Source organism: Pleurodeles waltl, chromosome 7 (genome assembly GCF_031143425.1).
Source record: "Pleurodeles waltl isolate 20211129_DDA chromosome 7, aPleWal1.hap1.20221129, whole genome shotgun sequence".
NCBI classification, from domain to species: Eukaryota; Metazoa; Chordata; class Amphibia; order Caudata; family Salamandridae; genus Pleurodeles; species Pleurodeles waltl.
The window spans coordinates 1,383,094,467-1,383,121,916 of NC_090446.1; the positions used below are offsets into that span (position 1 = coordinate 1,383,094,467).

General features: G+C 48.7%; 1 protein-coding gene across 9 annotated transcripts in view; it reads right to left on the bottom strand.

Moving 5' to 3' along the window:
- LOC138246371 (carnitine O-palmitoyltransferase 1, liver isoform-like) overlaps nt 1-27,450 on the bottom strand; it is a 389,657-nt gene that overhangs the window by 304,293 nt on the left and 57,914 nt on the right. For 4 of the 9 annotated variants that reach the window (XM_069200931.1, XM_069200928.1, XM_069200932.1 and 1 more), the window contains exon 2: nt 4,376-4,402. The exons of the other annotated variants lie outside the window; for them this stretch is intronic. The gene's annotated coding sequence lies outside the window, so the exon portion shown is untranslated. The remainder of the gene's footprint in view (nt 1-4,375; nt 4,403-27,450) is intronic. 9 annotated transcript variants of the gene reach the window in all.

The following is a 27,450-nucleotide window of genomic DNA, read 5'->3' on the forward strand; positions in this document are numbered from 1 at the left end:
CAAGAGAGTTTGCAAGCACAGCGCTAGCACTGTGTGGGCAAAACCTAACAAGCATTTGCAATGCAATAGGTCTCGCATTTGCCTGAGTTAGAGCTATTGGCGTTGTAAATGCATATCTGGACTTTTCTTGCCAGATAAGTTGGTCAACCCTGCAGCATAGCTGGTCCTCTCTGCCACATAATTTCAGTGGTTCTGCACATAACTCAAGCATTTCCATTCACCTTCTTCCTCTGTCTGCAGCAAATAATAATATTGCCATTGTTTATTATATTTTTTTATAATATTATTTTGAGGTCCCCACAAACCTCCTGCGGGGACCCATAGATGACCTAGACAGAAAGAGCATTTCGTGCTGACAGTTTTGATGGTGGTTCCCTTGTCCTAGGACCACCACGCGGTGAGTTTTGGGCAAAAATGTTTCATAAAAGGACGGACCTGCAAAGCATTATAGGGAGAGTTTCAGTGTGCAGTAACTGTCGTAGTGCCTTGACTGTAATGCTTAGCACAATAAAAACAGCATGTCTAAGAAACACATGGTCATGTAACCATATAGTCATCCCCTAGAGCATAACCACATGAAAACAGAAAGGCAGAATGTAATGCAGTGTAACCATATATTTAGCACCTAGAATGGCGTACTGCATTGTAGGAAGTTGGCTCTGTATGTACTATTTCAAAGTAAGAAATAGCATGCACAGAGTCCAAGGGTTCCCCTTAGAGGTAAGATAGTGGCAAAAAGAGATAATTCTAATGCTCTATTTTGTGGTAGTGTGGTCGAGCAGTAGGCTTATCAGAGGGTAGTGTTAAGCATTTGTTGTACACACACAGGCAATAAATGAGGAACACACACTCAAAGACAATTCCAGGCCAATAGATTTTTGTATAGAAAAATATATTTTCTTTGTAAATCTTGAACCTGTGGTTCTTAAAATAAACTATGAATACTTCAAATGAAAGGTACTTCACTTAGGTATCATAGGAACATTGAATCAGCAAAATAGCATGTACAGTTTTGGCAAAAATGGCAATAAGCTATTTTAAAACTAAACGCAGTGCAAATTTCAACAGTTCCTGAGGAGGTAAGTATTTGTTAGTTTTGCAGCTAAGTAAACCACCTACAAGGTTCAAAGTTGGGTCCAAGGTAGCCCAGCATTGGGGGTTCAGGGCAACCCCAAAGTTACCACACCAGCAGCTCAGGGCCGGTCAGGTGCAGAGGTCAAAGTGGTCCCCAAAATGCATAGGCTTCAATGGAGAAGGGGGTGCCCCGGTTCCAGTCGGCCAGCAGGTAAGTACCCGCGTCTTCGGAGGGCAGACCAGGGGGGTTTTGTAGGGCACCAGGGGGGATACAAGTCAGCACAGAAAGTACACCCTCAGCGGCACGGAGCGGCCGGGTGCAGAGTGCAAACAGGCATTGGGTTTGCAATGGAGTTCAATGGGAGACCCAGGGGTCTCTTCAGCGAAGCAGGCAGGCAAGGGGGGAAGGGGGGGGGCTCCTCGGGGTAGCCACCACCTGGGCAAGGGAGAGGGCCACCTGGGGGGTATCTTCTGCACTGGAGGTCGGATCCTTCAGGTCCTGGGGGCTGCAGTGTCTTGAGTAGGGAGAAACAAGCAGTCGCGGTCAGGGGGAGCCTCTGGATTCCCTCTGCAGGCGTCGCTGGGGGGGCTCAGGGGGGGGTCAACTCTGGCTACTCACAGGGTCGCAGTCAAGTCCTCCCTGTAGTGTTGTTTCTCCGCAGGTAGAGCCGGGGGCGTCGGGTGCAGAGTGGAAAGTCTCACGCTTCCGGCAGGAAACATGCAGTCCTTTAAAAGTTGTTTCTTTGTTGCAAAGTTGTTTCTTCTTTGGAGCAGAGCCACTGTCCTCGGGAGTTCTAGGTCCTTTTAGATGCAGGGTAGTCCTCTGAGGCTTCAGAGGTCGCTGGACCCTGGGGAACGCGTCGCTGTTGCAGTTTTTCTTGAAGTGGGGAGACAGACCGGTAGGGCTGGGGCCAAAGCAGTTGGTGTCTCCGTCTTCTCTGCAGGGCTTTCAGGTCAGCAGTCCTTCTTCGTCTTCAGGTTGCAGGAATCTATTTTCCTAGGTTCTGGGGGCCCCCAAATACTCAATTTAGGGGTGTGTTTAGGTCTGGATGGGCATAGTAGCCAGTGGCTACACCCTCTTTGTGCCTCCTCCCTGAGGGAAGGGGGGGGGAACATCCCTAATCCTATTGGGGGAATCCTCCATCTGCAAGATGGAGGATTTCTAAAAGTCAGAGTCACCTCAGGACACCTTAGGGGTTGTCCTGACTGGCCAGTGACGACTCCTTGTTTTTCTCATTATCTCCTCCGGTCTTGCCGCCAAAAGTGGGGTCGTGGCCGGAGGGGGCGGGCATCTCCACTAGCTGGAATGCCCTGTGGCACTGTAACAAAGGGGGTGAGCCTTTGAGGCTCACCGCCAGGTGTTACAGTTCCTGCAGGGGGAGGTGAGAAGCACCTCCACCCAGTACAGGCTTTGTTACTAGCCACAGAGTGACAAAGGCACTCTCCCCATGTGGCCAGCAACATGTCTGGTGTGTGGCAGGCTGGCAAAACTAGTCAGCCCATACTGGAAGTCGGGTATGTTTTCAGGGGACATCTCTAAGATGTCCTCTGGGGTGTATTTCACAATAAAATGTACACTGGCATCAGTGTGCATTTATTGTGCTGAGAAGTTTGATACCAAACTTTCCAGTTTTCAGTGTAGCCATTATGGTGCTGTGGAGTTCGTGTATGACAGACTCACAGACCATATACTCTTATGGCTACCCTGCACTTACAATGTCTAAGGTTTTGCTTAGACACTGTAGGGGCATAGTGCTCATGCACCTATGCCCTCACTTATGGTATAGTGCACCCTGCCTTAGGGCTGCAAGGCCTGCTAGAGGGGTGACTTATCAATGCCAAAGGCAGTGTGAGGTTGGCATGGCACTCTGAGGGGAGTGCCATGTCGACTTAGTCATTTTCTCCCCACCAGCACACACAAGCTGGCAAGCAGTGTGTCTGTGCTGAGTGAGGGGTCCCCAGGGTGGCATAAGACGTGCTGCTGCCCTTAGAGACCTTCCCTGGCATCAGGGCCCTTGGTACCAGGGGTGCCAGTTACAAGGGACTTACCTGGATGCCAGGGTGTGCCAATTGTGGAAACAAAGGTACAGTTTTAGGGAAAGAACACTGCTGCTGGGGCCTGGTTAGCAGGCCTCAGCACACTTTCAAATCATAACTTGGCATCAGCAAAGGCAAAAAGTCAGGGGGTAACCATGCCAAGGAGGCATTTCCTTACATGCATTATACATTTTCAGGCCTAGCAGGCATACTAGAATAATATTACAAACAGGGCCCTTAAAACACAAACTAACAGCTGTAAAACAAAAGTTCCAGCCATGAGAGAACTTAAGATGACACTGAATGGTGGGAGGGGTCATTATTGTGGGGTCCCCCCCCAACCTAGTATGGGAGCCAAGAGATAACCTAGACAGAAAGAGCGCGTCATGCTGAACATTTTGATGTTGGTCCCATTGTTCTTGGACCACCACAAGGGGTGTTATGGGCAAAAATGTTTTGTAAAAAGAATTCCCCGCAAATCATTAAGAGGGGAGTTTCCAAGTGCAGCAAATATTGTAGTAGCTTCACTGCAACGCTCAGAATAGCCCCTAGAGGGCACCACAATAAAAATAGCACTTGAAGAAACATGGTGATATAACCATATAGTCAGTGCTTTAAATGGGCCGGTACTCTCCGGTACTGAGTACCGGCACTTTTTTATTTTGAGAGGGAGAGTACCGGCATATCTCAAGAAAAACGTAATACTTTTAATTGGAGAGTACCGGAACTTCTCAGAAACAAGCAGGTACTCAGATAGAGAGTACCTGCACTTCTATTTTTCCATTTAAAGCACTGCATATAGACAGCCCTTAGAGGGAGTAGTGCCTTACACATTTTCAGGCCAAGCAGGCCTACTGCAATATTATGATGAACAAGGTCCTTAAAAACACAAAACTACTCCCAGCTATAAAACAAAAGTTCAAACCATGAGCGCTTAAAAAGACACTGAATGGTGGGAATGGTTAATATTTTGGGATCGCCCCCCATTCTAGCGTGGGGACCCAGAGATTACCTAGACAGAAAGAGTGTGTGTGCTGAGCAGTTTGGTGGTGATTCCACTGTCGTAGGACCACCAGAGGCTAAGTTATAGGCCAAAATGTTTTGTAAAGGAAATGCTCCGCAAAGCATTGTGGGGCAGTGAATATTGTAGTATTGGCTCTCCTGCTGTGCTGGGAGAGTCATGATGAAGATCTGTTTTTTCTATTTAAAAAGCATCCGTTTGTATATTTTTCAACTGCTAAACTTGTACGTAAGTGGTACTCACGTAAAGCACTCCTCCGATCGAGTTCGACTATATGAAACAAAAAAACAAAAACAAAAAATGTAAATGAAAAACTCCAGCTTGCAGCCTTTGGCCACAGTCACCACAAAGAAACAGTAGCATGCTCAAAAACAAGGAAGAGGAAGAAACATTGCACGGACAAGGGGCGTGAAGCGGAGAAGCAAAAGAAAAAAGCAGAGCACCACACTATGGTATACGGTCCATCATGCAATAATCCATGTAACAGGGTCGGCCTCTAAGGCGGTCACAAAGCAGCTTCAATGCAGGACAAACATGCAGCATTTACCTACAAAATCAAGCCTATTGTGAAAAACAAGCCAAGGAACAAATGAAAGTTATAGGAGTGGAGAAAGCCCACAGAAGTAGATTACAACATGTCCGGAGACAGCACACTTGCGCTGCCTAGGCTCGACCTAAAAAGCACAGTTGGTGATGTTAAGACAGTACTGTTCCTTGGTGGCAACAGAAAAGATGATATCTACGGTGAGGTGCTTCAATGCCACGGGTTAAAATCAAATAAAGGTGGCAATTTAAACAGCAATTAACACTAGCATCCAGTCAGCCATTTTATAAGAGAAGCTCTGAATGAACCATGCCTTAATGCATTTGAATCTAACTGTTAAACCAAAATCTTGCATTATACGATAAAAGTTATAAATGAACGAGTTACTTACCTTCGGTAACGACTTTTCTGGTGGATACATTAGCTACCTGTGGATTCCTCACCTAATGAATACTCCCATGGCGCCAGCATTCGACGGAAATCTTCTTACTAGTCTCTGCACGTCGACGAGGACGTCACTCCAGCCCACGCGACGCCGTCTGACGTCATACAGGCAATAAGAGGTCCTCGACGACGTGCGGACGTCAGTACCAATCATTTTTTACGTGCATGAGAACAACCAGGCAATGCAATGAAAGAGCAAGGCAACATCCCATTACATTGTAAAAATACACAACATTGCATGAATAACTGTAAATCTTTTTTATATATATATATAACTCTCTCCTTTTAAAATATATATATACACATCAAGTATATACACAAAGATATATACATATATAAATATATTATACACAACCTCTATTGCACCCTCGAAGACCAAGAGGAGCGCACTCAAGGATTACTTGGTAAGACCAGAAAGGCAACGGGGAGGCGGGTGGGACCGTGAGGCATCCACAGGTAGCTAATGTATCCACCAGAAAAGTCGTTACCGAAGGTAAGTAACTCGTTCTTCTGATGGATACAACTACCTGTGGATTCCTCACCTAATGAATAGAGTCCCAAAGCAGTACCACTCCCGGTGGTGGGTGCCGAAATGGTCAAACCAAGAAATCCTGCAGCACCGACCGTGCAAAATGGCCGTCCCTTCCAACCTCAGAATCCAAACAGTAATGTTTTGCAAAAGTGTGAAGGGACGACCAAGTTGCGGCCTTGCAGATGTCGACCACAGGAACACCTCTGGCCAAGGCCGAAGTGGCCGACTTAGCTCTGGTGGAATGAGCTCTAATGCCCTCAGGAGGATCCTTCTTTGCCAAAGCGTAACATATTTTAATGCAAAGAACAACCCACCTGGATAGTGTTCTCTTGTGGACTGCCTTTCCTCTCCTCTTGCCCACGTATCCAATAAACAGCTGATCCTCCAGCCTGAAATCCTTTGTTCTATCAATAAAGAAGCTCAACGCCCTCTTTGGGTCCAGACGGTGCAGTCTTTCTTCCTCTTTGGAAGGATGAGGCGGAGGATAGAACGTGGACAAAGTAATTGCCTGAGCCAAATGGAAGGGTGAAACAACCTTCGGGAGGAAAGCAGCCTTGGTCCTCAACACCACCTTATCACCATAAAAAGTTGTATAAGGGGGCTTTACTGATAAGGCCTGCAACTCACTCACTCTCCTTGCTGATGTTATAGCTATCAGGAAGACTGTTTTTAAAAACAAATACCTTAAGGGGCAAGAATGCATAGGTTCAAAAGGGGACCCCATAAGGAAAGTCAGGACCAAGGACAAATCCCATTGCGGCATAACGAATGGCTTTGGAGGATATTTATTTAGAAGACCTTTCAAGAATCTGATAACAATAGGGGATTTAAATAAAGATGGTTGGTCTGGAAGACATATGAAGGCTGACAAGGCCGATAAATAACCCTTAATGGTAGCCACTGCACAACCTTTCTGCGCTAGAGACAGAGCAAAAGACAAAACGTCCGATAGATGAGCATGCAAAGGATCAATCTGCCTCTCTCCACACCACGCAACAAATTTAGACCATCTATTAGCGTAGATAGATTTAGTGGAGTGTCGCCTGGCCGCTAATATAACATCCACTACCTCAGGTGGGAGAGAGAAGGAACTCAGGTTGCCCCGTTCAATCTCCAGGCATGTAGGTGCAGACTCTGGAGGTTGGGGTGTAGAACCTGCCCCTGCGACTGCGAGAGGAGGTCTGCCCTGAAAGGGAGACGGAGCGGAGGGCACATTGAGAGTTGGAGAAGGTCGGAGTACCATACCCTCCTTGGCCAATCCGGAGCTATTAGGATGACTAGAGCCCGGTCCTGGCGAATCTTCCTCAATACTCGAGGAATCAAGGGTATGGGAGGAAACGCGTAAAGCAACTGGCCGCACCAGGTTATTTGAAACGCGTCCCCCAACGTTCCCTGCATCGGATACTGGAGGCTGCAGAATAACTGACAATGCGCATTCTCTCGAGTGGCGAACAGATCTACCCGAGGAAACCCCCACCTCTGGAAGATGAAACTGACTTGATCTGGATGGAGACGCCACTCGTGGTCTGCCGAGAAATGGCGACTGAGACTGTCCGCACGCACGTTCAAGACTCCGGCCAGATGGTTTGCTATCAAGCAAATCTGATGGTCCTTTGCCCAGGACCATAGTCGAAGAGCTTCTCTGCAGAGAAGGTACGACCCCACTCCTCCCTGCTTGTTTATGTACCACATCGTGGTAGTATTGTCCGTTAGGACCTGTACCGACTGACCACGAAGGGAAGGGAGGAAGGCCTTGAGAGCCAGACGTACAGCCCGTAACTCTAACAGATTGATGTGAAACATCTGTTCCTCTGGGGACCAAAGACCTTTGATCTCCAGATCCCCCAGATGAGCTCCCCACCTTAGAGTGGAAGCATCCGTTATGACTGTGGCCACTGGTGGCGACTGCTGGAACGGCTTTCCTTGTGAAAGATTGTTGCTTGCAATCCACCACTTCAAATCCACAGCAGCATCTCTGGAGATCTTGACAGTACTCTCTAGATCCCCTTTGTATTGAGACCACTGCCTTCGGAGGCACCACTGAAGAGCCCTCATGTGCCAGCGAGCATGCGTGACCAACAGAATGCAGGAGGCAAACAGACCGAGCAGACGAAGGACCTTGAGGACTGGAACTACCGCTCCATTTCGAAACATTGGAACCAAATCCTGTGAGGCGGAGGAATGGCCCGACCCAATGTTGTATCCAGTACTGCCCCTATGAACAGGAGGCGCTGAGAGGGCTCTAGGTGAGATTTGGGCTCGTTCACCGAAAAACCCAGGTCGAACAACAACTGGGTTGTTGTAAAGAAATGGCTCCCTGTTGCAGTTACCCCCCACTTTTTGCCTGATACTGATGCTGACTTGACTGAGAAGTGTGCTGGGACCCTGCTAACCAGGCCCCAGCACCAGTGTTCCTTCACCTAAAATGTACCATTGTATCCACAATTGGCACACCCTGGCATTCAGATAAGTCCCTTGTAACTGGTACTTCTAGTACCAAGGGCCCTGATGCCAAGGAAGGTCTCTAAGGGCTGCAGCATGTCTTATGCCACCCTGGAGACCTCTCACTCAGCACAGACACACTGCTTGCCAGCTTGTGTGTGCTAGTGAGGACAAAACGAGTAAGTCGACATGGCACTCCCCTCAGGGTGCCATGCCAGCCTCTCACTGCCTATGCAGTATAGGTAAGACACCCCTCTAGCAGGCCTTACAGCCCTAAGGCAGGGTGCACTATACCATAGGTGAGGGTACCAGTGCATGAGCATGGTACCCCTACAGTGTCTAAACAAAACCTTAGACATTGTAAGTGCAGGGTAGCCATAAGAGTATATGGTCTGGGAGTCTGTCAAACACGAACTCCACAGCACCATAATGGCTACACTGAAAACTGGGAAGTTTGGTATCAAACTTCTCAGCACAATAAATGCACACTGATGCCAGTGTACATTTTATTGTAAAATACACCACAGAGGGCACCTTAGAGGTGCCCCCTGAAACTTAACCAACTATCTGTGTAGGCTGACTGGTTCCAGCAGCCTGCCACACTAGAGACATGTTGCTGGCCCCATGGGGAGAGTGCCTTTGTCACTCTGAGGCCAGTAACAAAGCCTGCACTGGGTGGAGATGCTAACACCTCCCCCAGGCAGGAACTGTGACACCTGGCGGTGAGCCTCAAAGGCTCCCCCCTTTGTCACAGCCCAGCAGGGCACTCCAGCTTAGTGGAGTTGCCCGCCCCCTCCGGCCACGGCCCCCACTTTTGGCGGCAAGGCTGGAGGGAACAAAGAAAGCAACAAGGAGGAGTCACTGGCCAGTCAGGACAGCCCCTAAGGTGTCCTGAGCTGAAGTGACTCTAACTTTTAGAAATCCTCCATCTTGCAGATGGAGGATTCCCCCAATAGGGTTAGGATTGTGACCCCCTCCCCTTGGGAGGAGGCACAAAGAGGGTGTACCCACCCTCCGGGCTAGTAGCCATTGGCTACTAACCCCCCAGACCTAAACACGCCCTTAAATTTAGTATTTAAGGGCTACCCTGAACCCTAGAAAATTAGATTCCTGCAACTACAAGAAGAAGGACTGCCTAGCTGAAAAACCCCTGCAGAGGAAGACCAGAAGACGACAACTGCCTTGGCTCCAGAAACTCACCGGCCTGTCTCCTGCCTTCCAAAGATCCTGCTCCAGCGACGCCTTCCAAAGGGACCAGCGACCTCGACATCCTCTGAGGACTGCCCCTGCTTCGAAAAGACAAGAAACTCCCGAGGACAGCGGACCTGCTCCAAGAAAAGCTGCAACTTCGTTTCCAGCAGCTTTAAAGAACCCTGCAAGCTCCCCGCAAGAAGCGTGAGACTTGCAACACTGCACCCGGCGACCCCGACTCGGCTGGTGGAGATCCGACACCTCAGGAGGGACCCCAGGACTACTCTGATACTGTGAGTACCAAAACCTGTCCCCCCTGAGCCCCCACAGCGCCGCCTGCAGAGGGAATCCCGAGGCTTCCCCTGACCGCGACTCTTTGAACCTAAAGTCCCGACGCCTGGGAGAGACCCTGCACCCGCAGCCCCCAGGACCTGAAGGACCGGACTTTCACTGGAGAAGTGACCCCCAGGAGTCCCTCTCCCTTGCCCAAGTGGAGGTTTCCCCGAGGAATCCCCCCCTTGCCTGCCTGCAGCGCTGAAGAGATCCCGAGATCTCTCATAGACTAACATTGCGAACCCGACGCCTGTTCCTACACTGCACCCGGCCGCCCCCGCGCTGCTGAGGGTGAAATTTCTGTGTGGACTTGTGTCCCCCCCGGTGCCCTACAAAACCCCCCTGGTCTGCCCTCCGAAGACGCGGGTACTTACCTGCAAGCAGACCGGAACCGGGGCACCCCCTTCTCTCCATTCTAGCCTATGCGTTTTGGGCACCACTTTGAACTCTGCACCTGACCGGCCCTGAGCTGCTGGTGTGGTAACTTTGGGGTTGCTCTGAACCCCCAACGGTGGGCTACCTTGGACCAAGAACTAAGCCCTGTAAGTGTCTTACTTACCTGGTTAACCTAACAAATACTTACCTCCCCTAGGAACTGTGAAAATTGCACTGTGTCCACTTTTAAAACAGCTATTTGTCAATAACTTGAAAAGTATACATGCAATTTTTATGATTTGAAGTTCCTAAAGTACTTACCTGCAATACCTTTCGAATGAGATATTACATGTAGAATTTGAACCTGTGGTTCTTAAAATAAACTAAGAAAAGATATTTTTCTATATAAAAACCTATTGGCTGGATTTGTCTCTGAGTGTGTGTACCTCATTTATTGTCTATGTGTATGTACAACAAATGCTTAACACTACTCCTTGGATAAGCCTACTGCTCGACCACACTACCACAAAATAGAGCATTAGTATTATCTATTTTTACCACTATTTTACCTCTAAGGGGAACCCTTGGACTCTGTGCATGCTATTCCTTACTTTGAAATAGCACATACAGAGCCAACTTCCTACATTGGTGGATCAGCGGTGGGGTACAAGACTTTGCATTTGCTGGACTACTCAGCCAATACCTGATCACACGACAAATTCCAAAATTGTCATTAGAAATTCATTTTTGCAATTTGAAATTTTTCTAAATTCTTAAAAGTCCTGCTAGGGCCTTGTGTGTTAAGTCCCTGTTTAGCATTGTCTTTTAGAGTTTAAAAGTTTGTTAAAGGTTTGAAATTAGATTCTAGAAACAGTTTTAGATTCTTTAAAAAGTCTTCCAACTTTTAGCAAAATAATGTCTGATACAGAGATGAATGTGGTGGAACTCGACACCACACCTTACCTCCATCTTAAGATGAGGGAGCTAAGGTCTCTCTGTAATATAAAGAAAATAACCATTGGCTCCAGACCTACCAAAATTCAGCTCCAGGAGCTGTTGGCAGAGTTTGAAAAAGCCAACCCCTCTGAGGATGACTTCACAGAGGAAGAAATTAGTGACTTGGAGGGCAATTCCCCCCTTCCAGTCCTAAATAGGGAGACCAGGGCCTCTCAAGCCCTGTCTCCAAAAATGATAGTCAGAAATGTTGCTTCCCTCACAGGAGGGTCCAGCATTTCTGAAATCACTGAGGATGCTCTCAGTGAGGATGACCCCCTGTTAGCCAGGATGGTCAAAAGATTGGCTTTGGAAAAGCAGCTCCTAGCCATAGAAAGGGAAAGAAAAGAGATGGGCCTAGGTCCCATCAATGGTGGCAGCAACTTAAATAGGGTCAGAGATTCTCCTGACATCCTAAAAATCCCCAAAGGGATTGTAACAAAATATGAAGATGGTGATGACATCACCAAATGGTTCACAGCTTTTGAGAGGGCTTGTGTAACCAGAAAAGTAAACAGATCTCACTGGGGTGCTCTCCTTTGGGAAATGTTCACTGGAAAGTGTAGGGATAGACTCCTCACACTCTCTGGAAAAGATGTAGAATCTTATGACCTCATGAAGGGTACCCTGATTGAGGGCTTTGGATTCTCCACTGAGGAGTATAGAATTAGATTCAGGGGGGCTCAAAAATCCTCGAGCCAGACCTGGGTTGATTTTGTAGACTACTCAGTAAAAACACTAGATGGTTGGTTAACTGGAAATGAAGTGTGTGACTATGTTGGGCTTTATAATTTGTTTATGAAAGAACACATTTTAAGTAACTGCTTCAATGAAAAGTTGCATCAGTATCTGGTAGACCTAGGTCCAATTTCTCCCCAAGAATTGGGAAAGAAGGCAGACCACTGGGTCAAGACTAGGGTAACCAAAACTTCCACTGGGGGTGACCAAAAGAAAGGGGTTACAAAAACTCCCCAGGAGAAAGTGGGTGACACTAGAAACAAAGAAAAAGAGTCCTCTGTAGGCCCCCAAAAACCAGAACAGGTGGGTGGGCCCCAAGACACAACCCAAAACAAAGGTGGGTACCAGGGTAAGAACTGGGATGCCACTAAGGCATGGTGCCACAACTGTAAACAGTCTGGGCACCACACCAAGGACACTTCTTGTCCCAAAAACAAACCCCAGAACAAGATTCCAGGGGTAACCAGTGTAGCCATGGGAGATGACTCCTCAGATGAGGAGGTCTTCCTAGCCTTCAACTGGAAACAGGGCCCAACAGGTGAGTTGGAGATTCCAGAGGGAAGCAGACACTTCCACCACCTACTGGTGAATGGAATCCCAACCACTGCCCTGAGAGACACTTGTGCCAGTCACACTATTGTGCATGACAGGCTGGTGCTCTCAAACCAGTACATCCCAGGTGAGACTGCCAGGGTAAGAGTTAGCCTAGACAGGGTCACTAAGAGGCCTGTGGCTTTAGTGCCCATAGAAGTGGGTGGCACTCTTAGCTGGAGAAGGGTAGTAGTCAGTACAGACCTCCCCCTTGATTGTCTCCTTGGAAATGACTACCCAGAGGTTAGTCAGAGCTCAAGAGAGGAACTGGTCCCGTGCCAGTCCTCTCCCAAGGATTCTGGAAGTCCTGCCTCTGCAGTAAATGCAAGCAGGCCCCAGAAGAAGAAGAAAAGAAAACAGAGTAGGAAGGGTGGACAACCTTTAGCCAAGGTTACAGCAAGCCAAGGAGATTCTGCTCCAGTAGGGGAGAACTCCAAAAATGGCCCTGATAAAGTCCAACCTGACCCACAAGAAGTCCTGGCTAGTCAGGCAACTGTTAAACCTGAGTGGGTGGCTCCTCAGCTAACAGAAGAAAGAGTGGAAGAAGGGTGTTTACTACAAGATGTGGTAACCCCCCACTCCAATACAGCAGACAGGCAACCTGAACCCAAAGAAGCCTGTAACTTAGCCCCTTCCCTTTTAGGTGAAGAGCTAAAGGTGTGGTTCTGGGCACTGACAGCTGTCAGTGGCCTCTGCTGGGTGTTAGCCTTTATGGCTGCACTATCCTTAGCATGGTGGTCTGACCCCATGCCAAATAGCAAGTTAGGCCCCCTGACCCTATTGGTCATGGTGGGGTTACTCCAGCTCTGGGTAACCTCTCTGGGTAAGCTAGGGGTAACCCTGGCCAAGATAAGGTTAGCAGAGGTGGATACCTCTAAGACCAAAATAGAAAGAATGGGTGGAGACATTGAAGAGGCAGACAAGAGGCAATTCAGACTAGGTCCTATCACTGTGGAAGTAGGTCAGTTCCCCAAAGGGAATGACCTGAACAGAAGGATGTAAGGCAGAGTAGGCCCTGCAACTAACCAGCCTATTTCTCCTACTCTTCCTCGCCTGACAGACTAGGAAGACTCTCCCAGCTTGGGCTGAGTCTCCTGGCCTGTGGGCTGGGGGGGGCTTGTGTAAAGAAATGGCTCCCTGTTGCAGTTACCCCCCACTTTTTGCCTGATACTGATGCTGACTTGACTGAGAAGTGTGCTGGGACCCTGCTAACCAGGCCCCAGCACCAGTGTTCCTTCACCTAAAATGTACCATTGTATCCACAATTGGCACACCCTGGCATTCAGATAAGTCCCTTGTAACTGGTACTTCTAGTACCAAGGGCCCTGATGCCAAGGAAGGTCTCTAAGGGCTGCAGCATGTCTTATGCCACCCTGGAGACCTCTCACTCAGCACAGACACACTGCTTGCCAGCTTGTGTGTGCTAGTGAGGACAAAACGAGTAAGTCGACATGGCACTCCCCTCAGGGTGCCATGCCAGCCTCTCACTGCCTATGCAGTATAGGTAAGACACCCCTCTAGCAGGCCTTACAGCCCTAAGGCAGGGTGCACTATACCATAGGTGAGGGTACCAGTGCATGAGCATGGTACCCCTACAGTGTCTAAACAAAACCTTAGACATTGTAAGTGCAGGGTAGCCATAAGAGTATATGGTCTGGGAGTCTGTCAAACACGAACTCCACAGCACCATAATGGCTACACTGAAAACTGGGAAGTTTGGTATCAAACTTCTCAGCACAATAAATGCACACTGATGCCAGTGTACATTTTATTGTAAAATACACCACAGAGGGCACCTTAGAGGTGCCCCCTGAAACTTAACCAACTATCTGTGTAGGCTGACTGGTTCCAGCAGCCTGCCACACTAGAGACATGTTGCTGGCCCCATGGGGAGAGTGCCTTTGTCACTCTGAGGCCAGTAACAAAGCCTGCACTGGGTGGAGATGCTAACACCTCCCCCAGGCAGGAACTGTGACACCTGGCGGTGAGCCTCAAAGGCTCCCCCCTTTGTCACAGCCCAGCAGGGCACTCCAGCTTAGTGGAGTTGCCCGCCCCCTCCGGCCACGGCCCCCACTTTTGGCGGCAAGGCTGGAGGGAACAAAGAAAGCAACAAGGAGGAGTCACTGGCCAGTCAGGACAGCCCCTAAGGTGTCCTGAGCTGAAGTGACTCTAACTTTTAGAAATCCTCCATCTTGCAGATGGAGGATTCCCCCAATAGGGTTAGGATTGTGACCCCCTCCCCTTGGGAGGAGGCACAAAGAGGGTGTACCCACCCTCCGGGCTAGTAGCCATTGGCTACTAACCCCCCAGACCTAAACACGCCCTTAAATTTAGTATTTAAGGGCTACCCTGAACCCTAGAAAATTAGATTCCTGCAACTACAAGAAGAAGGACTGCCTAGCTGAAAAACCCCTGCAGAGGAAGACCAGAAGACGACAACTGCCTTGGCTCCAGAAACTCACCGGCCTGTCTCCTGCCTTCCAAAGATCCTGCTCCAGCGACGCCTTCCAAAGGGACCAGCGACCTCGACATCCTCTGAGGACTGCCCCTGCTTCGAAAAGACAAGAAACTCCCGAGGACAGCGGACCTGCTCCAAGAAAAGCTGCAACTTCGTTTCCAGCAGCTTTAAAGAACCCTGCAAGCTCCCCGCAAGAAGCGTGAGACTTGCAACACTGCACCCGGCGACCCCGACTCGGCTGGTGGAGATCCGACACCTCAGGAGGGACCCCAGGACTACTCTGATACTGTGAGTACCAAAACCTGTCCCCCCTGAGCCCCCACAGCGCCGCCTGCAGAGGGAATCCCGAGGCTTCCCCTGACCGCGACTCTTTGAACCTAAAGTCCCGACGCCTGGGAGAGACCCTGCACCCGCAGCCCCCAGGACCTGAAGGACCGGACTTTCACTGGAGAAGTGACCCCCAGGAGTCCCTCTCCCTTGCCCAAGTGGAGGTTTCCCCGAGGAATCCCCCCCTTGCCTGCCTGCAGCGCTGAAGAGATCCCGAGATCTCTCATAGACTAACATTGCGAACCCGACGCCTGTTCCTACACTGCACCCGGCCGCCCCCGCGCTGCTGAGGGTGAAATTTCTGTGTGGACTTGTGTCCCCCCCGGTGCCCTACAAAACCCCCCTGGTCTGCCCTCCGAAGACGCGGGTACTTACCTGCAAGCAGACCGGAACCGGGGCACCCCCTTCTCTCCATTCTAGCCTATGCGTTTTGGGCACCACTTTGAACTCTGCACCTGACCGGCCCTGAGCTGCTGGTGTGGTAACTTTGGGGTTGCTCTGAACCCCCAACGGTGGGCTACCTTGGACCAAGAACTAAGCCCTGTAAGTGTCTTACTTACCTGGTTAACCTAACAAATACTTACCTCCCCTAGGAACTGTGAAAATTGCACTAAGTGTCCACTTTTAAAACAGCTATTTGTCAATAACTTGAAAAGTATACATGCAATTTTTATGATTTGAAGTTCCTAAAGTACTTACCTGCAATACCTTTCGAATGAGATATTACATGTAGAATTTGAACCTGTGGTTCTTAAAATAAACTAAGAAAAGATATTTTTCTATATAAAAACCTATTGGCTGGATTTGTCTCTGAGTGTGTGTACCTCATTTATTGTCTATGTGTATGTACAACAAATGCTTAACACTACTCCTTGGATAAGCCTACTGCTCGACCACACTACCACAAAATAGAGCATTAGTATTATCTATTTTTACCACTATTTTACCTCTAAGGGGAACCCTTGGACTCTGTGCATGCTATTCCTTACTTTGAAATAGCACATACAGAGCCAACTTCCTACAGTTGTTGACTGCAGATGATGCGACACAAGCTCTGGGGACTTGGCTTTGATCAACCAGTCGTCCAAGTAAGGGAATACTGCTATCCCCTTCCTTCTGAGCTCTGCCGCAACCACCGACATCACCTTCGTGAAGACTCGAGGTGCTGAAGTAAGACCAAACGGAAGGACCGCAAACTGATAGTGCTGCGATCCCACCACAAACCGGAGATACTTCCTGTGTGACTTGAGTATCGGGATATGAAAGTAAGCATCCTGCAAGTCGACAGACACCATCCAGTCTTCCTTGTTCAACGCCAAAAGCACCTGTGCTAGGGTCAGCATCTTGAACTTTTCCTGCTTGAGGAACCAATTCAAGATCCTCAGGTCCAGGATTGGTCTCAAACGACCATCCTTCTTGGGAATCAGGAAATACCTTGAGTAACATCCTCGACCCCTTTCCTGCTCTGGGACCAACTCCACCGCGCCCTTTGAAAGGAGGGCTTGTACCTCCTGTTCTAGCAACAGGAGGTGTTCTTCTGAACAATAAGAAGGACGGGGCGGGATGAGGGACGGGAACTCCCGAAAGGGAAGGGTGTAGCCTTTTCCCACAATACTGAGAACCCAAGTGTCCGTTGTAACAGTCTTCCATTTGGTGAGAAAATGCTGTAATCTTCCCCCTACAGGAGAGGAGTGAGTGGGAAATGGTGGAAGCCTAAGGCTGCTTCCCCTGCTGCACCCCGCCAGAGGATGAGGAAGAGGCAGAGTGCTGCTGAGAGGCTCCTCTGGTGCGGACCCTACCTCTCCCCCTAAAAGATCTATAGGGATGGGAAGAGGCAGGTTGCTGATATCTTCCCCGAAAGGAAGAGGAGGAAGAGCCACGCCCAAATCCACGAAACCTCCTGAAAAATCTGGAAGAGGCCGTGGAAGAAGGAGCTTGGAGCCCTAACGACTTAGCCGTGGCCCTGCTTTCCTTAAAACGTTCCAAGGCCGAATCAGCCTTGGCTCCAAACAGTTTGTCCCCATCAAACGGGAGATCCAACAATGTGGACTGTACATCCGCAGAAAAGCCCGAGTTACGGAGCCAGGCCTGTCTCCTTGCCACCACAGTTGTGCCCATTGCTCTGGCTACCGAGTCGGTGGTATCCAGTCCCGTCTGGATAATCTGGGTCGCAGCAGCCTGGGCATTTGAAACAAGATCCAAAAGACCCTGGGGAAGCTCTGTAAATGATGAGGAAATGTCATCCATCAGAGCATGAATATACCTCCCCAGGATACAGGTTGCATTGGTGGCTTTTAACGCCAGACTGCAGGACGAAAAAATCTTCTTGGACTGCGCCTCTAGTTTCTTAGAATCTCTGTCCCCAGGCACCGTCGGGAAAGAACCAGGCGCTGATTTGGATGAACAGGAGGCCTGCACCACCAAGCTCTCCGGCGTAGGGTGTCTAGATAGAAAACCAGGGTCAGTCGGAGCCGCCCGATACCTCCTGGCCACGGCTCTGTGAACTGCTGGGGAAGATGCCGGCCTCTTCCACACCTCTAACACCGGATCCAGCAGAGCGTCATTAAATGGCAGAAGAGGCTCCGCCGCAGCTGAGGCCGGATGTAGCACCTCTGTTAAAAGGTTTTGTTTAGCCTCCACCACCGGCAAAGGCAGGTCCAAAAAACTAGCTGCCTTCCGTACCACTGCATGAAAGGAAGCAGCCTCCTCAGTGTATTCTCCCGGGGACGAAAGATGCCACTCAGGGGAAGTGTCCAGCCCACTGGCCGACTCCAGACCACGCAGCCCATCACCCGAGTCCTCTAGCTCTCCTTCCTCCAGGGCTCGTTGGTACTCCTGCTCCTCTAATAAACGGAGAGCACGTCTCCTCGAATGAAGCCGTTGTTCAATACGCGGAGTCGACAATGCCTCCGCCGAAGTCGAAGATCGGCGCCGATCTTCAGAAGCCACCGACACCGCGTCCAGCGCCACAGGTAACTTCGGCGCCGACGAAAGAGGAGCTGAAGCAGATGGACCCACCGGAGTCACAGGCCGAAATCCCGACGTCGACGGGATGGAAATCTCTGGGGCCAATCCTGAAGCCACCGGAGCGGCCACCGGCGCCGACACTGGCGCCGAGCCCACGTTCCCAAAAGGGAGAAAGGGCATAAAGGGTGCCGGCCGAAGAGGCGCAGGATCACCCAATGAAAAGGCCAAAGGCCCAGCCGGAGCACCCCCTGGAGCCATCTGTTGGAAGATGGCATACATCGCATTCAAGAATGCGGAACTATCGGCTCCAGGGGTGGGAAAAGCCGGATACTGGGGTGCCTGTCTCGGAGGCGACCCCGACGCCGGCCTCGACGTCTGCAACACCGGAGAAAACACCTGAGGCTCCAGAACCTCAATCACCGACGCCTGTCCAGGTGAAGTTGGAGACGCCGGAGAGGGCAACGGCATCGAAGGATGCGGCGTAACCGTGGGACTGATCTCCCATGTCCTTCGGCGCCGATCCGAAGACCTGGAACGAGTCTCCTTCGAATGACGCCGAGATTCTCTACGGCGCCGGGAGTCTCGATGACGCCGATGTCTTGGAGAAGAAGACTTCTTGTGATGCTTCTCCTTTGATTTCGCCATAAACAGCTTCGCCTCACGTTCCTTGAGGGCCTTTGGATTCATGTGCTGGCATGAATCACAAGTCGAGACGTCGTGGTCGGAGCTCAAACACCAAAGGCAATCGGAATGAGGATCCGTCACCGACATCTTGCCCCCACACTCACGACAAGGCTTGAATCCAGACTTTCTCTGCGACATTATTACCACAGCGAAAGACTACGCAGCAAAAATACACTGTAACCACAAAAGTAACAGTTGCTCCCTCGAAGATAACCGTTTCGAATGCACGGAAAAAAGGGAACTGACGTCCGCACGTCGTCGAGGACCTCTTATTGCCTGTATGACGTCAGACGGCGTCGCGTGGGCTGGAGTGACGTCCTCGTCGACGTGCAGAGACTAGTAAGAAGATTTCCGTCGAATGCTGGCGCCATGGGAGTATTCATTAGGTGAGGAATCCACAGGTAGTTGTATCCATCAGAAATTTCATATTTGCATGTATTTTTTTGTGGGTACAAAGCCTCAAGTGTCTTGCACGTCACCAAATATTTGACCACGTAAGCTACAAGATGATACAGGCTTTTCCTACCTATATCACGCTGAGAAAAAGTCAGCAGAATAGTGTTTTGATAGCTGAGGCTGAAGGAGCATGTGGTCTGCGCTCACACTCCTTGCCCCCGTCCCCCAGCTGCTCTGTAAGCAAAGGCACTGCACGTTCTTACTGGAATAGGCCCCCAGCTACATGCCCAGCTTCCAGCAGGGTTCTCAGCAAAGACCCGGTAGGCCCCCAGCTACACGCCCAGCTTCCAGCAGGGTTCTCAGCAAAGACCCGGTAGGCCCCCAGCTACACGCCCAGCTTCCAGCAGGGCTCTCAGCAAAGACCCGGCACGTTCTTACTGGAATAGGCCCCCAGCTACAAGCCCAGCTTCCAGCAGGGTTCTCAGCAAAGACCTGGTAGGCCCCCAGTTACACGCCCAGCTTCCAGCAGGGTTCTCAGCAAAGACCCGGCACGTTCTTACTGGAATAGGCCCCCAGCTACACGCCCAGCTTCCAGCAGGGTTCTCAGCAAAGACCCGGTAGGCCCCCAGCTACACGCCCAGCTTCCAGCAGGGTTCTCAGCAAAGACCCGGTAGGCCCCCAGTTACACGCCCAGCTTCCAGCAGGGTTCTCAGCAAAGACCCGGCACGTTCTTACTGGAATAGGCCCCCAGCTACACGCCCAGCTTCCAGCAGGGTTCTCAGCAAAGACCCGGTAGGCCCCCAGCTACACGCCCAGCTTCCAGCAGGGTTCTCAGCAAAGACCCGGTAGGCCCCCAGTTACACGCCCAGCTTCCAGCAGGGTTCTCAGCAAAGACCCGGCACGTTCTTACTGGAATAGGCCCCCAGCTACACGCCCAGCTTCCAGCAGGGTTCTCAGCAAAGACCCGGTAGGCCCCCAGCTACACGCCCAGCTTCCAGCAGGGTTCTCAGCAAAGACCCGGCAGCCCAGTCTGCCTAGTGGGACGGGGCGGCCCCAAACCGACAACACAATCAGATAGACTGTGAACACTTATTGCAGTGTTCGACAAAACCCGAGCCCGAGTTAGCACAGTGGTGCGGGGCATGTTGGTGGTGTGGGGCTGACTGTTCATGAGTCCAGCACCCTGAAGGTTGTACAGCGGAGATCGGGCAGCTACAAACTCCGAGCCCAGGCTGAGTTGCAGCTGTGAAAAAAAATGTGTGCCTCTGATGGTTCACTCTGTGATGCTTCCCGTTGTAGCAAAAGACCCCTCTAAATAAATCAGGTGTTTTTTAAATGACTGAAGTGGAACGAAATGAACAGATGGTCCGAAAGATGCCAAGGGGAATATTTTAAACGGTGCTCATAGGGAAGACGCTGACTATACACGCCAACAATTTTACAAGAGAAAAAAAAAAAAAAACACACATTGGGAGAACGTATTTCTCCCATTGGCCTTCATTGATGTCCAAATCGGGTTTATCGTCTTGTGTGGGACTTGCAAGTGTGCTGCTGCAGGGTGAGGGGTCAGTTATCAGAAATGCAAATTTACATCGTGTGTTTACTTACCTGTCAGGAGCAAAGAGAAAGCGCTATGGCAGGCAGAGAGAGAGAGAGTGACAAAACTGTTGATCACTGGCCTGCATGAGCAGGTAGGTTACTGGCAGTTCATACTCCAAGTCACAAAAGACCAGTCCCCGTCGGCAGAAGCTCACTGAGAAATCAGGTTTTTGCATGCAAGAATCAGGAGGCAGGAGACTAGCCTTGAAATCGTTAGTCTCCCGTCTGAATCGGGAGGGTTGGCATGACTGCGGATCCCATGGGGAACTGTTTGGAGTAAGTCAAATGAGTGGACAGAACTGAGCCTTTCTGATTCGCAGCCGTAGATTTGTTATTGAGTCTCGTAGTGAAAAACAACCAATAGAAGCAAGAAAGAGCTTTCCTGAAATGCACTCCAATTTCAACAACGTAGGAAGTGTGGAGTGCTCCTGGGACACCGTGCAAGCTGCAGATGTGCATACACTTCACTGAACCCCCTTCCACACCATGAGCAATCAATAAATAGCACCCGCCCCGGAACCAACATTCCAGCTCCTAAAACGTGAGGCCTACAAGATCTACCCACCAGTGTTCGCGTCAACCGTCTCTGCGCGTCCAAATTAAGAGCTTCAATTAAATTCTGGCGTATGTGCAGCGTTTTTGATGGGGTTGTTTTATTATTGTTTTGGAAAGTTAGGCGAAGGGCGAGGGGAAGAAAGCACAAACAATGGACAGCAGGAAGCAGGGAACAAATAACAAACAGCTCGGGCGAGTATGGTGAAACCATTTGAATGACTAAAGCGATGGGGAAAGCAGCCGATTAAAAACAACGAGGGTGGGGGTGAGTTAAAAACAATAGCTGAGAGAGGTGGTGGGAGGTGGGGTAAGCACCCATGCAGCATTTAAATGCAAACCAGAACTTTTTTAATTGAACTGTTTCTAATATCTTCTTGAAACATTCAACAGGTTTCTCGTGTTTAATTTTGCACTTGAGGTTCTATTTTTATTCATCTTTGCAAACATGCTGTCACGGTCACATGAAAGAACTACGCACCAAGGTTTGAAGTGGTTAGTGGGGCGGGTGATGGTGTAATCATGAAATATATGGGATAAGGTACTCCCTGCTGTATATAAGTCAGTGGCTAACTTGAAAGTCTGCTATGGATTCTGGCCTGTCTCATGGATATTCCTGCCACAAATCTATATGAACCATTACCCTTCTGCACGCTTCTTAGATGGCAGTTTCCTTATCATATGTTTGCAGAATGACCCCTCCTTAGACTGGAAGATGTGTGCCTTTTTTCACACTTTTCTTTCGCAATATCTTGATTTATCGGTATTTCCAAGTTAGGAACATGTCATACAGACCTTTCAGAGTCAGTCAGTGAATTTTAGTCTCTGCATGGCACACAAATGACTTAGCCACTGTTACAGCTTGTGAGTCCCAGCCTAACAATAAATCTTGCTAGTTCTTAATCCAAACGAGCTCCGACTGCTTCTGTTTAAAATCTCTTCAGGGACTTCCAACCGCAGACTGTAATGACTTGAGTGGACAGGGTGAGATGTCCCCCACAACCCTCATCACCTTGAAAAAGAGATATCTAGAGGTGCCTTTGAGGCAACTGTGTTTACCTATATGATATATGGGAGGGAGGAAGTTCATTGTATGCGAACTGTGTGTGCGTTTCAACAGTGTGACTTTGTAGAGAGCAATGGGTGGATCTCTTGGCTGGGAGAATCCCTCTGTGTCTATCAATAGGAGATGAGTTTTCGTCTACGGGAGAACTGTGCATGTTTATGCAGACAGGTGTATGTGCGTCAGTGCATGGAGTGTGTATCTGCAGGTGGTGTGTGCAGACTGATTGTGCATTGTGTTTATCGTTGCAGGAGAAGGTATGCATCTGCACAGGAACTATTGTGGGTGTGGCCTTGACGGGCCCACTGCATTAACGAAATTTCAATACCACAGAGTGCATAGTGCAATGCGAGAATTACTGGGCAACGACGTTCTGGAACTTCCGGAGATGGCTGCTCTGACATCTCTATTGCAGTCCACTACAACCAGGCGCTTGGTGTCTCTGCGTACACACAAGACGCCTGTAGACCAGACACGCAGCAGGCTAGACTGAAGGGGCAGCGGGATCATGGACTCTCAGAAAGCGACCAGCAATGGGAATATTGTTGCAATATGACAAAGATTTCATTATATAGCAGGCACAAGCTATTACATACTAAATACATAAACAGAGTACACTACACTCTGGAGGGCCATTGTCGCTACAGCCTCCAGGATAGTGCCTGATGCCAACGCTGTTGGGCGGGAGATGCAGAGTTTGCACACCTAGCCTGGTACTGTCCCAGCGTGCAGACATTTTTCTAAGCAGTATTCACTGTGTTTGTGACTATTACCAAGGAAGCGCGGACAATTGGTCTGTTGGCGACCTTGTTGGGGTTTGTCAAGGAAGTGCAGAAGACCGTGAAACGTCTGGTGGCGCTTGGTTTGTTGCTAGTCAAACACCGGATAGCCATAAGGCGGGCCTGTGGCTCCTTTACTACACATGCAGGTTGGCACAGAAGCATGACATTTTGTAATGTACATTCAGACGTGTACTGTGAATTAGTGCCACAATGCAGTCGCCCTAAAGATATTTGGGGTCCCTACCAGGCATACTTGATATCTGCAAGAACCCCCACTAAGAAGTGTCGCCCTTGAGCAGTAGTAGCCAGTGAAGTTTTATCACATTATAACAGTTTGCTTCAGGCCGCTATTTCTAACTGACACAAAAATGTGTGGTTCTATGGGAGAATTGATGTACAGTTTCTGCTGTGGTGATCTTGTTGCACATAAATGAAGTTTCTCCTCAGCGACAGATAGTATATAGTGGGTTGTTGACAGTACATTTGTATATTCCCAAAGTAACATTGCATATGCCTAATAGGTTTTAAATACTGTTTATGCAATAGGCCTAGTTCATGTTCTTATACCATTCAGATTACAGAAATGCATTTTCAAGTGTAATTGAGAAAGGAAGGGAAATACAGGTTTTAATTGGGGGTTTATGCAGGGTGTGCCCCTAAAGCTGAGCAGAAAAATGTTTGTCTGTGCCGGGATATGTGGCTGTGCAGTGGGTTGTGTTTTTGTGCCGTCGGTAAGACAATAACAGAAGAACCAATTAAGAAGGAATTGAGAGATCTGAGCTAGTAAGACCTCAGAATGAATACAATTTCTTGAAACAGCAACTGGTGAAGGGGAAAACTAAAGTCGGTGTGGGAAACAAAATCAGTGTAGTCACAAAAGGCCCAACTGCAGATTCAGAATCACTTCACTTACCTGAAGACTGACAGGTAAAAAAAAAAAAAAAAAAAAAAAAAAAAAACACACTCTGGGGTCCTGCTGCTCCTGGTCTTGCGTGACATTGTGACAGACATGGGGTGATAAATAAAAAACTGATGACTGCTTCTTTCAGGTGGCGAATGCCGGGTGAAGAAACAAAAATGTTTGGAATCGTATTTGTTTCCCATTCCAAATTCACCTGCTGCAGTTAACACACTGCCCAGAGTGATGATCTAGTTTCATATGTGGTCCAGTTCAAAGAAGCATTGCCATAACGAGTATTTCCATGCCCCAAGTAAATAATCTTTATGCAAGCATGTGTCCCACTATAGTACACTTCTGGGAACCACTGACTGCATCATTTTGGACATTATTTCAATTTCAGCAAATGTGAATCAGGCGCAGCAGTGTATTTTTGAACAAGGGCCAACTTGAAATTACAGCTCTACATGATGATCATTGGAAAGTAAGACTGGCATAGTATTTTGAAATATTCGGATAGTGCACCTGTTGTGAAATTTAAACTGTCTGACAGGATACACTGAGCCTCGAATTATGTGCAACATCTTGATATCAGAATGTAGCCTCCACTATTTGAGCGATTCGGCAAGTATGTGACAATAGACAGAACCTCTACGACTGCACCGAATATATGATCTTTTCTGTCCTGTCTTCAGTGCAAAATTGATGGAAATGCAAAAGGGATTCAACTTTCTTTGTGGACAAGGATGTCCAAAATAGCAGTCCCAGAAGCCAGTTACTGAAGAGCATTTACTGTCGTCTTTCAGTACGCACTGGAAGAATAAGGATAATAGCAATTTTCTCAGTAATAAAATTATGTTTCGTTTAAAACATTTTTGCGAAGCATTGCTATAGTTGGTCAGTTTTTTTGTTCCAAACAAAAGCCTATTTTATTCGCTGTTAGCCTTTATAATTGAAATACGGGCTACGTGGGCCAAGGAGACCTTTTTTCAGGTCATGTAGAGTTACGTTACATTTTTGTCCTTTGGACCAGTAGATTAAATTACAAATGCCACACCCAAAAACCATATTGTATTAATCTTTAAAGGTAACGTTTCCTCTGAGGGAAACACCCTGATTAGCAGAGAATCAGAAAGGTATATCCTGAACAGACACTTCTCAGTACTTCACAAGATGCAAAAAAACAAACAAAAAAAAACAAGCATTTGCAATGCACTAGGGTCTCGCATTTGTCCCAACGGGATTTTCCCTGCAATAAAAGGAAAAAACAGCGCTATCGCGCTGTACAGTTCACACAAAAGTGCAATTATGATCGTAACCGGCAAAAGTGCAATTAACGGAGCGCTCAACTTCTGCCCAGCGAGATCGCGCTCCGAAAACAGAGAAAAAGTAGTCCACAACCCCAGCGAGCCTCGCATGTTTTCTGTATTTAGTTGCTGCACTCGAGGAGGGCTAACCATGGAAAAGGCATGACGTATTCGTGCCTTCCACTAATCAAAAGAAGCGGATTCTAACAGGCAAGCCAACTTGCCAATGAAAGACACTGACGTGACATCGACGGGGCTCCGAGCCCTTTTCTAATACCTAAAGCGTCTCGCTAGCGATACGCATGTGACGTAGGCTCGACCCTAAAAACAATTATTGAAGGTAAGTGATTGATTTTGGCTTCACAGTGTGCACCGACAGAGAGGCTAACATACTATAAACAAGGCAACTGCTCTGAGTTACCATGCTCTTCGTCAGCCCCAGGAACTTAGCTATTTTTTTTTCCAAGAGAATGTGCTGCTAAAGCCTAGAAGAGAGGTTCCCGACACAAGCAGGGTAAGGATGAATGTCTGGTTGCAGCATGAAATAATAGGTGTTTTCCCTTCTCAAGAGCTCACAGACAACACAAACACTGCTTTAGGGCGAGAAATTGCAGTAGCAATACTAAGCACCGCAAATGAGAGGCGTGCAGAAAATCTCAGACTCAGGAGCGTTTCCTATATTTGAATTAAGACCTTGCACACCTCTTGCTTGTTTTGTGTTTGAGTAAGTGGTAAGGGTGGAATCAAATCTTTCTCTGCTGCGTTCTGCAGGGTCAGCAGACATCAGTGCTAACCACACCAATCTTCTGGCCACGTTAACGCACACCGGCCTGAGGGGCATTCCCATAAATGAACCTCCAACTTTGAAGTTTGAGTAATAGCTCATGGCTCACCCACTTCTCTCAGCCAGAGAAATAGGCTCACAGTCAGACACACCCATCACACTACAATAATCTGAAAGACAGCCCCATGACTCGAACCACCCTTCCCTATCTACACTGATCAGAAGGACAATCCCAGGATACATCCACACATATCAATATGTGCACGCATTAATGTCACCATGCTTCTGCCAACTTATTTCAATGTGATAGGTATGAATGGCATCTCAGGGGAATCAACTTGCCTATCACAGGGATAAACCTGCTTATCCCAGGGCTCAACTTGCCCTTCTCAATCTACACAATGATGAAGGAAAACACTAGGGTTCAACTCGCTCCTCTCAATTCAAATGCACATGAAGGGCATTCCCAGTACCAGACTTCCACCTTCAAATCTGCAAAGGTCTGAGGGACTTCCCTACAGATGAGGTTCCATCCCATTGTCTAAGCCACCTCTGGCCCAGGGAAAGGTCGGTCTGAATGGCATCCTAAGGCTCAACCCTCTTGACTGATTTAATAATTTATTCCTTTAAACCGTGCTGTTACCCCAGAAACTGGATGTCCTGACACTAAAAACTAACATAATAAGTAATTGCACTACTGTTGCTGAAACAGGAATGTTTCGAAAGCTTTCTAAAAGAGAAGTAATCAGATGCAAACCACAAAGTAGCAGGGCAGGAAGTTCCACAATTTAGTAGTGTCATAAAATAAAAAAAGAACCCCTCTGATACGACTGATGCCTGATTCTTGGAACCTGAAGAAATCAGGCTCCAGAATAATGGAAAGTGTGAGTTAAAGTAGACATAAACAGATCTCTGGGGACAAGTAAACCAGGCCAATACCCTTAATGGTTATTGACCTGACTGTCCAGGCAATAGTGTTTGGTAAAAGTGTGGTGAAGTGCCCATGTTGCAGCCCAACATGTCAAGGACTGGAACTCCGTGTGCTAATAAACTGTAAACTTTGCACTTGTAAAGCGCACTACTCACCAGTTAGGGTCTCAAGGCGCTGTAGTCATACCGCTATGGAACCCCTCCTGGCTTTTCCCTGTGAGGTGCCCACTCCTGGGCACCCCCAGGGTGAAGCCAGGCATCCAAGCGCTGTTGGGGCCGTTGTGGAGATTAAGCAAGCTATTGCCCAGAGTTGCAGAGCGGGACCCATTAATTAGATTAGGCACCGAGGCGAGAATGATCTGGTCCAAGGGAATTGAGCCCAAGACCT